Source organism: Schistocerca piceifrons, chromosome 6 (genome assembly GCF_021461385.2).
Source record: "Schistocerca piceifrons isolate TAMUIC-IGC-003096 chromosome 6, iqSchPice1.1, whole genome shotgun sequence".
Taxonomy (NCBI): Eukaryota; Metazoa; Arthropoda; class Insecta; order Orthoptera; family Acrididae; genus Schistocerca; species Schistocerca piceifrons.
Window position 1 is genome coordinate 37,560,758 of NC_060143.1, and position 12,878 is coordinate 37,573,635.

The window sequence follows — 12,878 nt, forward strand, 5'->3', positions numbered from 1 at the left end:
CTCCCAAAGGAAAATCTGTGAAAACCATTTATATCTTTAGATACCGATATCAGATTCCAAATTTTTATTTCACTTATGGAGAATGGTGTAGCAATTGTACTTACTACGAAGATGGTTTTCTGACAATTTACGTTGAAAAATGAGGAATTTGTTGTGGGACACAGTGGAATATTTCCTCTTCAGCTCCTGTAGTTTTACGAAGTACCAGTAGATGGCGGCGCTATGATAGCCTTCAAAACGGTGCCTATAAACGAGGTGCGTTCCAAACAGAGTTCTGTCACTGTGTTTCTTCTGATGGGAAACCAGAACATCGCAGGTATTCATAGGCGCTTGACCAGACAGTGAACGAAAGCACAGTGTTCAAAAATGGTTCAAATGGCTCTGAGCACTATGGGACTCAACTGCTGAGATCATTAGTCCCCTAGAACTTAGAACTAGTTAAACCTAACTAACCTAAGGACATCACAAACATCCATGCCCGAGGCAGGAGTCGAACCGGCGACCGTAGCGGTCTTGCGGTTCCAGACTGCAGCGCCTTTAACCGCACGGCCACTTCGGCCGGCGAAAGCACAGTGTCTCACCGGGCGAGGCGTCAGTCATCATTGGAACGAGGTCGCACAAACTTGCCCGATCTATCGCCGGCTGGCCGTCCGCACACGGCTGTGACTCCTGCAATGTTGGAACGTACGGACACTCTCATTTGAGGTGATCGATAGCTCACAATCGAATAGCTCGCTGTACACCTGTACGTCTCTGTTGGTCGCGCAGACACCCGAGAGGAGCTCACAAAAGTTCGTTGGAATGTTCTTCCGCATCCACCCTTCAGCCCGGATCTCGCGCCTTCCCATCTGTTTGGTCCGATGAAGGATGTACTCCGAGGGAAGACAAAGGCTCCGACAACGACCAGTAGGATTGTACCATGCCGGCATACAGGCCCCCCGAGGAGGTGTCGTAAGCCTGTCTCATTTAACGGGGATCATGTTAAAAAATAGAGATTTCTAGCCAAAAGAGTGGGAGAGTAATACGGTTTATTGGAATCCTAAATAAAAACGATCTGCTTTCAGAAGAGAAGTGTTGCATTGTTTACTGAACGACCCTCGTAGCTGCTTGTAGTGGAGCTGGCCTACGTGGATGGGTTTTCAGCCTGACCGACAGCAGAGAACATTTCAACCAGCTAAAGGAGCCCATGTAGGGGCTCGCCATACCTACTCCAAGAACAAACCTTACCTTTTCCTGAGTCCAGAGAAGTCGAGTGAGCCATCACCTTTCACTAGGCAAAGAATATCAGAAAGCCTGACGGTTATCAAACGCAGACAGAAATGAAAAAGGAGAAAAAGATTAGAGTTTAACGTCCCTTTGACAGCGTGCTCATTAGAGATGGGGAGGAAACAACCAACAGCAGTCCCCACATTTACACACTTCCAGAGCCGTAGCACGCAGACCTTTGGCTAGAAACTAAGATGTTGCCAAGACTGTCTCGATTACGCTGGGGAATCTTTACAAATTTTCCATACAGTCCCGATCTCCTCTCATGCGATTTCCGTATCTTTGGTGCCCTGAAGAAAGGCGTTCATGGCTGTAGATTTGGCTTGGACGAGGACAAGAGGTGCACGTTGCGCACAATATTGGTTCCGTAGGCTACCCCAAATATTTTTTCGTGAAATCATTGACTATCTTGTCTCAACGTCAAATAAAAGTATTATAGTTATAGCAATCATTTTTGAAATAATAAACAGTATACTCACTTTTTTTCAATCTGCCTTGTTCTTATTTGACTGCCCCTTATACTTTTTGAATGACTGTTGATATCATTTTGACAGGTGCGTTATAACTTCAGGAATACGTAGGCAGATTGTAATCTTCGTAGCTGTTGTCAGCTATATTCCACAGCTGACTCCATTATATGCATGGAGTGCGTATCCGAAAGAAGCCGCTCGAACAGGCGATCTGATGAAGGACTGCTACACAAAGGAAAATAACTAAGTTAAAACGATTTGAAAGCGTTTCCCATCATGCGATTCATATAACTGAATCACAGCTTGCACATTCTGAAATCGTACGGCAACGTTCACTGATGAATTACAACACATTGTTCAGTTTATTCAGGAATAGTATGAATATGTTCAATTTATTCAGGAATAGTATGAATATGAGTTTTGTTAGCAGCATGTTTAGAAGCATGAGGTGAAATGGTTCAAAGGAATGAAGGGGTTACAACACGTTCGAAATCACATGTCCAAGAATGATCCGAAAAAGCCATGGCGTTATAGGCTACATGAGCCGTAGTATTGTTCTGCTGCAATCACACTTACTGTAGTTTGTCTTCGGGATTTTGCTTTACAAGATGACATGAACTACTGACAAAAAAAAAAAAAAAAAAAAAAAAAAAAACACACAATTTGTGGACAGTCCGAGTCAGTATGGGTGTATCTTAAACACTTGAGCATTTCTGCATTGGGGGCTACCAACGAAGAGACCGAACTGGCTAGATAGGAAGCTCTAGCAGCTTGCACGGCGATCAGCTTATCCGCTGCCAGCACTTTCGGCCGATCACTTTTGGCTGCATCTGTCACATTTTCTGTCTTCTGGAACTTGTCGTGCGGGTTCTTAGTGGTGGGTTTCTTTTGTGCATCTTTACTAAATGTTTCTGCGATGGAATTCTGAATCTTGGGTAAGTGGCACATGAAACTCCTGGTAGTAAATACTGTCTGCTGTAATGTTTAAGTCATTCCTTCCTCATTTAAACAAAGATTATATTTGTAACAGAAGAGGAACCTTCTTCCATAAGGTTGCCCTACTTTCAGAATACGCTGTAGTCCCAGACAATGAAGGGGCAGTCGCGGTATCGAAATTCACTGTAGATATATGTTAACCTTTCTGGTTCAAATGGCTCTGAGTACTATGGGACTTAATTTCTGAGGTCATCAGTCCCCTAGAACTTAGAATTGCTTAAACCTAACTAACCTAAGGACATCACACACATCCATGCCCGAGGCGGGATTCGATCCTGCGACCGCAGCGGTCGCGCGGTTCCAGACTGTAGCGCCTAGAACCGCTCGGCCACTCCGGCTGGCGGTTAACCTTTCCCTAAATACGTGCAAGGGAATAGGTAATGGAAGAATTTGTTAACAGAACCAGAGCCAAAAGCGCCCCTGAAGAACTCATAATGGCCCGCGATGGCCCTTACGTAAGAGTTTTTAAGATTCAATGAAGACTCACAAATTTGTGTCGTGACTTGGCAAGACAGCCAAGCCACTATGAGATAGCCGAAAGGCACGCGTTTAAGCTCACGCAGGCTGGCGTGACCTCTGGAACAGTTAAAGGAGTTGAGTCTAGTAAAAAAAGTACGTAGCTTCTGGAATACTTATCTTTAATCCATAATTGGTGAACATCGGTCTGACGGTACATGCATCACAAGATAAATAGCAAATGATAATGGTTCCTTGCTAGGTCGTAGCAAATGACGTAGCTGAAGGCTATGCTAACTATCGTCTCGGCAAATGAGAGCGTATTTTGTCAGTGTAGCATCGCTAGCGAAGTCGGCTGTACAACTGGGGCGAGTGCTAGGAAGTCTCTCTAGACCTGCCGTGTGGCGGCGTTCGGTCTGCAATCACTGATAGTGGCGACACGCGGGTCCGACGTATACTAACGGACCGCGGCCGATTTAAAGGCTACCACCTAGCAAGTGTGGTGTCTGGCGGTGACACCACAATTTGCGTTATAAATAATGAAAAAAGCGTTGTTAGGTAAGCGCTGGAAACGGAAGACTCTGATGTCTGCTGGAAAAGCGGAAGGCTCAAACCCCGTTCGACACCACATGAGAAGTCAAAGAAAAAGACCAAGTCTCTAACATGGAACAAATCGATTCAAATTACACGGACGAAAAAAAGAAAATAATATTACATGAACTACTGAAACCCGAGATGAATTTAGCTAGCAAAAAGTTCAGAAAAGTATGACCACACTATAGCACTGGTTCACGTGGCTGCAGTTCAAACGGGAAAAATAGCCCTCGCGGAAATTTTTATTATTTACAAGCGTGAAAAGTTAAAAGAAAGCGCAATAAATTCTCTCTAACATTATATTACAAGAAGAGCGCAAAGACGATTACTTAAAGATGAGGCATGTGAGTACCTGAACCCTATAACCAGGCGGAGCGATCCCAAGAACACGTCCGCTAATATTAACTGCCACTGAGCGCCTTCACACAGTCCCATAAGTTTGGGGCAGAAAACGCGGCATCTTAAAGCCAGTGACCAATCTAACAGTTCGAACACGAAACCTCGCGTGACCTATCACTGCGGACAAACCTCTTTTACCTGTTTCTACTCCATTTAAAATTAGCAGAATTACCACACTACACTACAGGTTCGCACACTCATCTGGCAGTGCTTGTGGAATGTTATGTACCTTAATTCACTTCTAAGTGGATTTGTAGCGTAATGCTGATTTCCTGTTGAAGTCACTGCACTACTTCCATCTATTCTTCCTTTAAAGGAGATTTCTTTTCCCGAAATTATGCCCGGATGTATACCTTATTCTTATTATATTACTGCACCATCCAAGGAAAGGTCCCAGAATTAGTATCGCTTACTGAAGGTTATAATGCACAGATAGTATTGGGAGCAATACTTCCGAAGTTCTTTCACCGTCGAAGATCGTAACACTGTCCCTCCTTTCAATCGGCGAACGAACGTCCAACTGTCAGATACTGAGATAACCGATAGCGGAATTGAAAAGCAGCTACAATCGCTTAGTAATGGGAAGACGTCAGGACCAGATGAGATACCTGTAAGATTCTATGAAGATCTACAGGCGTTACTGTTTGTTGTCTTCTGTTATATGTTTTAATACACTGGGCTTAACTGTTGAGAAAGTCCACCCGTTAAATCTAAGCACCAAAATTTTGAAATTTTCTTTCTGAGGTATTTCCTGGCTATAATGGATCCGTACTAGCTTGTGGATCGTTACAGAGTATATGCATTTAGTCTGATTTATTAGAAATTTGTAGTAAGGTCTTATGGGACCAAACAGCTGAGGTCATCGGTCCCTAAGCCTACACACTGCTTAATCTAACTTAAACTAACTTACGCTGTGGACGACACACACACCCACGCCCGAGGGGGGACTCGAACCTCCGACGGGGGGAAGCCGCACGGACAGTGACAAGGGGCCTCAGACCTCTGATTTATTACCCCTACTTATTGTTGTATCTGTTCTGCACTGAATGTATCTGCGTGACAGTGAAATTGTCGAAGGTATTCGTAGTGTGTACTGCTTGCAAACAAACTACTCCTGTTTACTCAAATACCTGTTGACAATAGAATGCTCAGTATACTCTTCACACTCAAGCTTTCATTCAATGCTGCTCGGTTCTGTCTCGGTTTTTTTTTTATTCAGTGTTAATGGTACTCAGCAACATGGTAGATTCACAGATGAAGAGTTTTAGAAGTTGCGAATGTAAATGTACTGGGGTGAGTTTCCCGTCTACATAGCATCTTTGTGTCGCTCTTCCATTGCATTCAGCGAACCCATACAGGACGCCTACATCAACCAACACCTTCAGAGCTGCGTGCGGTTTATAAAGGTATGCTTTGCATCTTGATGATTGGTCCTGATGCAGTAGAGGCGGTTCCGGTGTTTCTTTGGCAGCTGCGCGTCTGCACGCAGTACGGTTGGGTGAGTCTATTCACCAAGCCTTTTCCAGAAAGCAGATGCCCTGTGCGCTTGTAAATCGCATGGGGTAGTTTGATGGAGACTGTTGAGGTCCCTTACAGGCTTTTTACATTTAAGCCTGGCATGCGAAAGGTGAAAGAGAACTTTCTTGATTGGAGAATTTCTAAGAAATAAGCTATTGTAAGTCTTACTCCATTCTTGGGAAACTGCCCATAGCCACCTGAGCTTTCGTAGTTGGATTAAACATGACACGAAGCCAAGGAAATTGTATTGATTTTAGCATATCAGTAACAGTTCCCGCTGTATCGTTTAGCTCTGAATCAGTATTGCTTTTAGCCCATACAGGAGTGACTTATTAGGCAACAGCGCATACTGTACATAAAGTGTCTGCTTGTGTTCCACAGCTTAATGCTGTCAGCTTTCTGATAACCGCGTGTTCAGTTTCATTTTTTGTTCGATTGTTTCAAGATCTTCCCTAAGGTTAGAGAGCTATGAAGCATAAGGTCTAGATGTTTAGGAAGTTAGCTGTGGTTAAACTGGGCTCCGCAGGAGTCGATATTATGCTTTATGCTGACGACCTTGTTACTTCAGATCTAAATAGCAGAGGAAATTAACTGCATCGTGAGAATGAAACTTTTGTGATGTCTGCGCTACGAGATCAACACGAAACATGTGAGCAACGGCAGCCTTCATCTAGCAGAAGATTTCCCGGTATCAGTTACTGCACTTGTCTCGTTCATGAATATCATTGGTTGACATAGCAGCCTATGCATCCCTGTTATCTATTTCGACGGGGTACTAACCTGATATAATGAAAAATATATTTGAAATGAATTCGTTTCTTACGCAAAGATTTTACATAATGCTGGTTTTTACGTAACTAACCAAACGAAGTACCCTAACACCTATTATTAAAGAATGGAGGCGCACAACTCGAATTAGAAATAGGGTCGTTAATAGAAACAATTTGGAAGACAGAAACCATTCCTGCAGATTGGAAAACTGCAATTGTGTGCCCCATATTTAAGAAGAATGATCCACTTGTTTGAGATAACTACAGAGGAACTGCCTTACTGGATGTCACCTAAAAAATCTTATCGAGCTGCCTATTAAACAGGCTGATACCAATAACAGAAACAGATCCACACTAGATCACTTATTCACCCTAAGACAAGTAACAGAGAAGGCGTGAGAATTCAATGTAGATGTCCACATATTATTCATAAATTTTAAAAAGGCCTATGATAGCATACACCGACAGACACTCCGAAATATGATGAAGGAATTTAAAATACCATCAAAATCAATCAGATTAGCTAAAATGTGTATAGACGAAACTTTATTTCGCATAAAGACATTTATAGGAGAAACTGAAGATGTTAAGGTGTATAATGAACTGAGACAAGGGGATGCCATATCACCTATTTTATTTAACCTTGTCCTAGAGAAGATCGATAGAGAATTTTCAAAAACCAATCCACAAGAGATCCAGCTACAGGATATGAACATTACAAGACTTGCCTATGGAGATGATGTAGCACTAATAAGTAGTTCCAAAACAGCATTAATCATAATGATGCAAAATTACTAGAAAATTGCTGAGAAAACAGGATTACATGTTAAGGAAGAAACGACAGAATACCTGCCCATAAGTAAGAAAACCAGAGAAAATGCGCCTTTGGCTGTAGATGGATTCAATTTCAAGACTGTTGACCACTTCAAGTACCTAGGAAGTCTTTTTAGTAATAACAATAAAACAGATATAGAAATAGATGTCCGTTTAGCAACAGCTTTTTAGTTTCATCAAAATTCTAAGAAAAAGATCACTTAGCAGTAACTTCAAAATTCGCTTATATCAGTCGACCATTATACCTGTGATGTCATATTGAAACGTCCCCTTTGAGCAATTTATACAAGACTGTACTTAAACTGACATACAATATTTTTAGCGCAACGCAATCTGACTTTCAAAAATCCCTGCAAAAGAATGGCCCTGAGTAACATCAAACTATACCTTTCAGAAATCACTTACCTCACAAAAATTTTCATTACTCGAACTACTGCAGTACAGCGAGCGCCACTACTGCCAGCTAAATAAAAGATTCAAACTACGGAAGGCACTAACTACTGATAGGGATAGTTAGCAAATGAAAGATATTAATAGAGAACAAACAATGTATTTACCTTAGTATCATCAAAAGTCATTATATATATAGCAGTTCATGACAAATTACAAAACTCCGCCATCTCTCTCCCCACATCCACCACTGCTGGCGGCTCACCTCCAACTGCGCAACGCTACGCGCTGTTCACAGCCAGCTGCCTAACACTACAATGGCGAGTATTACAACAATGCAAAGCAGCCACAGACTGCACACAGCACAGCCAGTGATTTTCATACAGAGGTGGCGTTACCAATAAAAAAACCTAAACAGCCTACTTACATAGCCCCCATGCTCCCCACAAAAAATTTTACAAATTGGTTTGGGCAGTGGCCAATACAGATTTGAAAAAATTTTTCATAATTACATTAACAAAGAAATCAAATGCACAAACTTATTGATACAATGTTGGTCAAAAGCTAAAATTTTGTCACAGTCCATAAAGACAGTCCTGATCAATCATCATAATAGTAATTACAGTTTTTTTTCACAAAGTCTCATTCGTAAAAGAAATTGCACACAGAAGTAGTGGATTTCCATGCAGTCTTGAAGAAGTAGTGTTGTTCTTCCAACGGAATGACAGTGCTGACTCTTGACATGCAGACAGGTAATGGGTCACAACAGAGCAAACCCACAACAGAGTCATTCGAAGTTTTGAAGAATATTGGTAGGTAGGTCATCACAGAGCAGACCCACTGTAGTCCTGGTAGAGATTGTGGTATTGGTGGGCCATCAAAGATGCAGACCCATTATAGTCCTTGTATAGACGGCCAGCAGCCATATATTGCGACTGTGCAGGTGCACAATCACCATCGAAGAGTCTAGCAGAGAAGATAGCAAGTCCTTAAACCACCACTCGCGCACTCACAAAAAAAATTTTTTTTTTTAAATGTCCTTAGGACCAGCAATGCTGTTATCCAGTCCCTTGCTGAATTTTTAACACACGTGCAAACACTATCAGTCCCTACTTCTCACATATTGTCCATATACTATGACCAACAGAAACGTGTGCAGTGAAATGTAACTCACAAGTTACTTAATTTGATGAACTGGTGTCAAGTACAATTTTATAACATGAGAATACAATTACAAAGATACAGAAAACATCATTAAAACATAATAATACAGATAACATTTGTAGATAATAGGGGCTTTACAAAAGAATAGAAATAAACATATACATCAATGTTACAGGAATTATGAGATAAGTAGATACATAAAATATCAGAATAACGTTTGGAACATCAACTTTACACATGAGCATTAAAACAAAACAGAATAAATAATGTCTAAACACCTTTATGAAGAAAATAACATAGTATTTGAAAAATTCTACAACATAAATCTTATTAGCTAAACACATAAAGACAGGAAAAACACAAATACATAAGGGAACACAAACGCATAGTGGGATAACACAAGGAAAGGACAGGGTTTCTTTTACTGCAGTATTTTGCAAACAAAACTTTCTTTACTTCTCGGAGATCTCCCTTCATTCGTCATTATTCCCAAAAAGTCCTATCTATACCTGCTTTCTGTACTTTTCTCGTATAGCCTCTCAGTGCATTTCTTCAAATTCATCGCAACTCATTCTCTTCTATAGTCTACTCCCTCTTAAGCTAACTTAAATCTACTGAGCTCAGATGCTAAACTAAGGGACGAGGCAATGCAGCAGCACAAAACAATTAACACAAACAGCAATGAAAAAAAAATGGAAATTTGCAAAGCAAGCTACAGTAAATCTAAATTACCAAGCAATTCAACATTACAACTAATATGAGGCAATGCACAGCAAACAAGAAAAATAAATCAGTAGTAAAACTGGCTTAACAGAGTAATGTAAAGTGAAATTTAGTAGCACTATGTCTGGCAAACAGCAGAAGCAAAAGCAAAAACTTATCCCTATACATGACAAAACTCAAGCAGAAAAAATAGTACACTAAAGAGAACAATGCAGATAAGGGAAATGTCTATTCACATCTTAATACCTATGTCATTAAAGTGGTGCACCACAAGAAGTTATTCTACCAAAAAAATTACCAAGCAGTTGAAAAGAAAATTCCGTATGCAATTCCTATGAAGGGAAATGTCTTTTTATGCTCCCTCATTTTTTTGAAAAAATTATTATTTACTTGATCTGTAGACAGAAAATATCTATATTAGTACATCTATAAAATTTTATTTTAACCAATGCGCAGTGCAGCTAGAAACTAGATATTAAACACAATGAGCAATTATGTACAAAGTAAAGCATAAGAACATCATTCAGTAGTCATGAGGCATTTCATAAGTTAGTAGAAAAATCTCTCAACTAGAGAGACAGTAGTCATAATCAGGTGTATAGACATAAAAATATTTCTCGTCATTTCATTAGGCATTTCAGTAAATATCATAAATCAAGAGTTCCACAGTGTAATCATATGTTATCAAGTTTGAGAGTGTCGTATTGGCGATGCTTTCTACAAAGGAATGTCAATAGCGAGGATAATGGCCTCCCCTTATTTTTTTTTTTTTTTTGCACCTAATGGCTTTCTTTTGTCAGACGTCTACCTCTCAGCTGGGCGCCCAAAACGCATTACGTGCAGGTGGTTACTTAACTTTCTTACGGAAATATTTACGACAGCAGTTTCCGCTACAGTGGCAGTCTCATATAAAAAATTTCAGAGGTCGAGAATTTTCGTTGCAAATGTGTAGATACAAAATCCTACGAATATAACAGTGTTCAAAACGTTTTCGTCGGCACTGTGATACATTCATGCATTTATACACATTTCATAACTCTTAAAGTACGATTCTTGGTTTCCAACAACCTTTTTCACAAATCGGCGTCCCTAACCACTACTCATTATTTCTTACCTTATTCGTCGACACTTCTTCAATATTTAATCATCACAGATACGTAGCATAATAAAATAACTCATAGAGCATCAGCTTATTGATCATAAACATACCGCAACAGCGTAATACACATCGTTATCATAACATCATAAAACCTCAGCCAAATCTCAAAATCGTCATAGCTTCCTTCAATTTCAAAACCTAAAAAAAAATTCTCTGCTCATGTCAAAAGTGTCATCTACCTCAAACGTACTTTAAAAATCGTGATCCTATACCAAATATATCATTCAAAGCTCTTATAGTATCACAATGGTTCCGAAAAAATATGAACAATTCATGAAGTACAGACAAAAATACAATTTCGTAAGTGTGAAGTTATCCAACTGTGTAATTACGTAAACATCTGTCACTGATGTAGTAAAATAAATATTTGTCTCTCTCAGTTAAATGATCAGACAGCTACGTAATTTATGTGTTAGAGGAATATGGTACGCAGTTCATGACAAATTACAAAACTTCGCCATCTCTCTCCCTACATCCACCACTGCTGGCGGCTCACCTCCAACTGCGCAACGCTACGCGCTGTTAACAGCCCAGCTGCCCAACACTACAAAGGCGAGTATTACAACAATGCAAAGCAGCCACAGACTGCACACAGCACAGCCAGTGATTTTCATACAGAGGTGGCGTTACCAATAAAAAAACCTAAACAGCCTACTTACAATATGGATGTGAAACCTTAATATTTAGAAAGAAAGATGGAGATGACGGAAATAATGTGGAATGGAGAATAAGAAGAAATGAAGAATTAAGAGGGCTGTACAAACACCGTAACATCGTCGAAGTGCTCAAGAGGAGAAGGTTGAATTGGGCAGGCCATATAGCAAGAATGACAGAGAATAGATTACCTAGAATAGCATTCAGCAGAACAATAGATGGAACGAGAGGAAGAGGGAGACCCAGAATCAGAAGGCGGGATAACATTCGGGAGGACACAACTAGGATGAACAGCAACAGCAACTGGACAAACAGCGCATTGGACAGGGAGAAGTGGCTCATAGAGCAGGCGTGTGGTCGATAAGGCCCTTGCCACATGTAGAGCAAAAAGTAAAGTAAGGACACATTTCTGATTGTCGATCAAGTGGGAATTTTTAGGATGTTCTCCAAAATAATTTTAATACGCAAATTTGTCGCCTGCAAGAAGAGAATCAGATGATGCTCGCCTTTGTTTTACGTTAGTATAAATACATTCTCAGACTACCGTATCATTTTGTTTAGATGAATATGCAGATTTATTTTCATATTTATGTGAATGAGAAGTAAAGAAATCAAAACAAGAAACAAGCTCATGATGATCGTTACTGCTGTGACACGTCTTGGTACGATAGTGAACAGTCTACGAGAGGAGAGAAACGAGGACCGTTTAAGATGTTACTATACAGGGTGTCCCAGCTATCTTGTCCACCCAAAATATCTCTGGAACAATAACAGCAATTTGAAAACGACTTTCACCGGTATCAATGTAGGGCTGGGGCCCATGAATGTACATATTTGGAAACATTCTAAAACGAAAGCATATGTGTTTTTTAACACAAACTTATGTTTTTTTAAATTGATCTCCTATATTTTTTCTTCAGCAATCCATAGCATGACAAAGCACATACACAATGGTGTTGATAGCATCGCAATATTCCCATTACATCCCGAGATATTAAGACGCGAAGTTGACGCTTGAAACACCCGACATGCGCTGCTAGCGCACGTCCTGAGGCTCAGGCGTGAACCCCATGCTGCCCGTAATTGCGATGTGATTGACATGCGTAATCACACTTCCATACTTATCTAGAGGTCCGAAACGAATAATAATGTCTGCTGCCATCCTGCAGCATGGGGTTCACGCCTGAGCCTCAGGACGTGCGCTAGCAGCGCATGTCGGGTCTTTCAAGCGTCAACTTCGCACGTCCTGAGGCTCAGGCGTGAACCCCATGCTGCCCGTAATCGCGATGTGATTGACATGCGTAATCACACTTCCATACTTATCTAGAGGTCCGAAACGAATAATACCGTCTGCTGCCATCCTGCAGCATGGGGTTCACGCCTGAGCCTCAGGACGTGCGCTAGCAGCGCATGTTGGGTCTTTCAAGCGTCAACTTCGCACGTCCTGAGGCTCAGGCGTGAACCCCATGCTGCCCGTAATCGCGA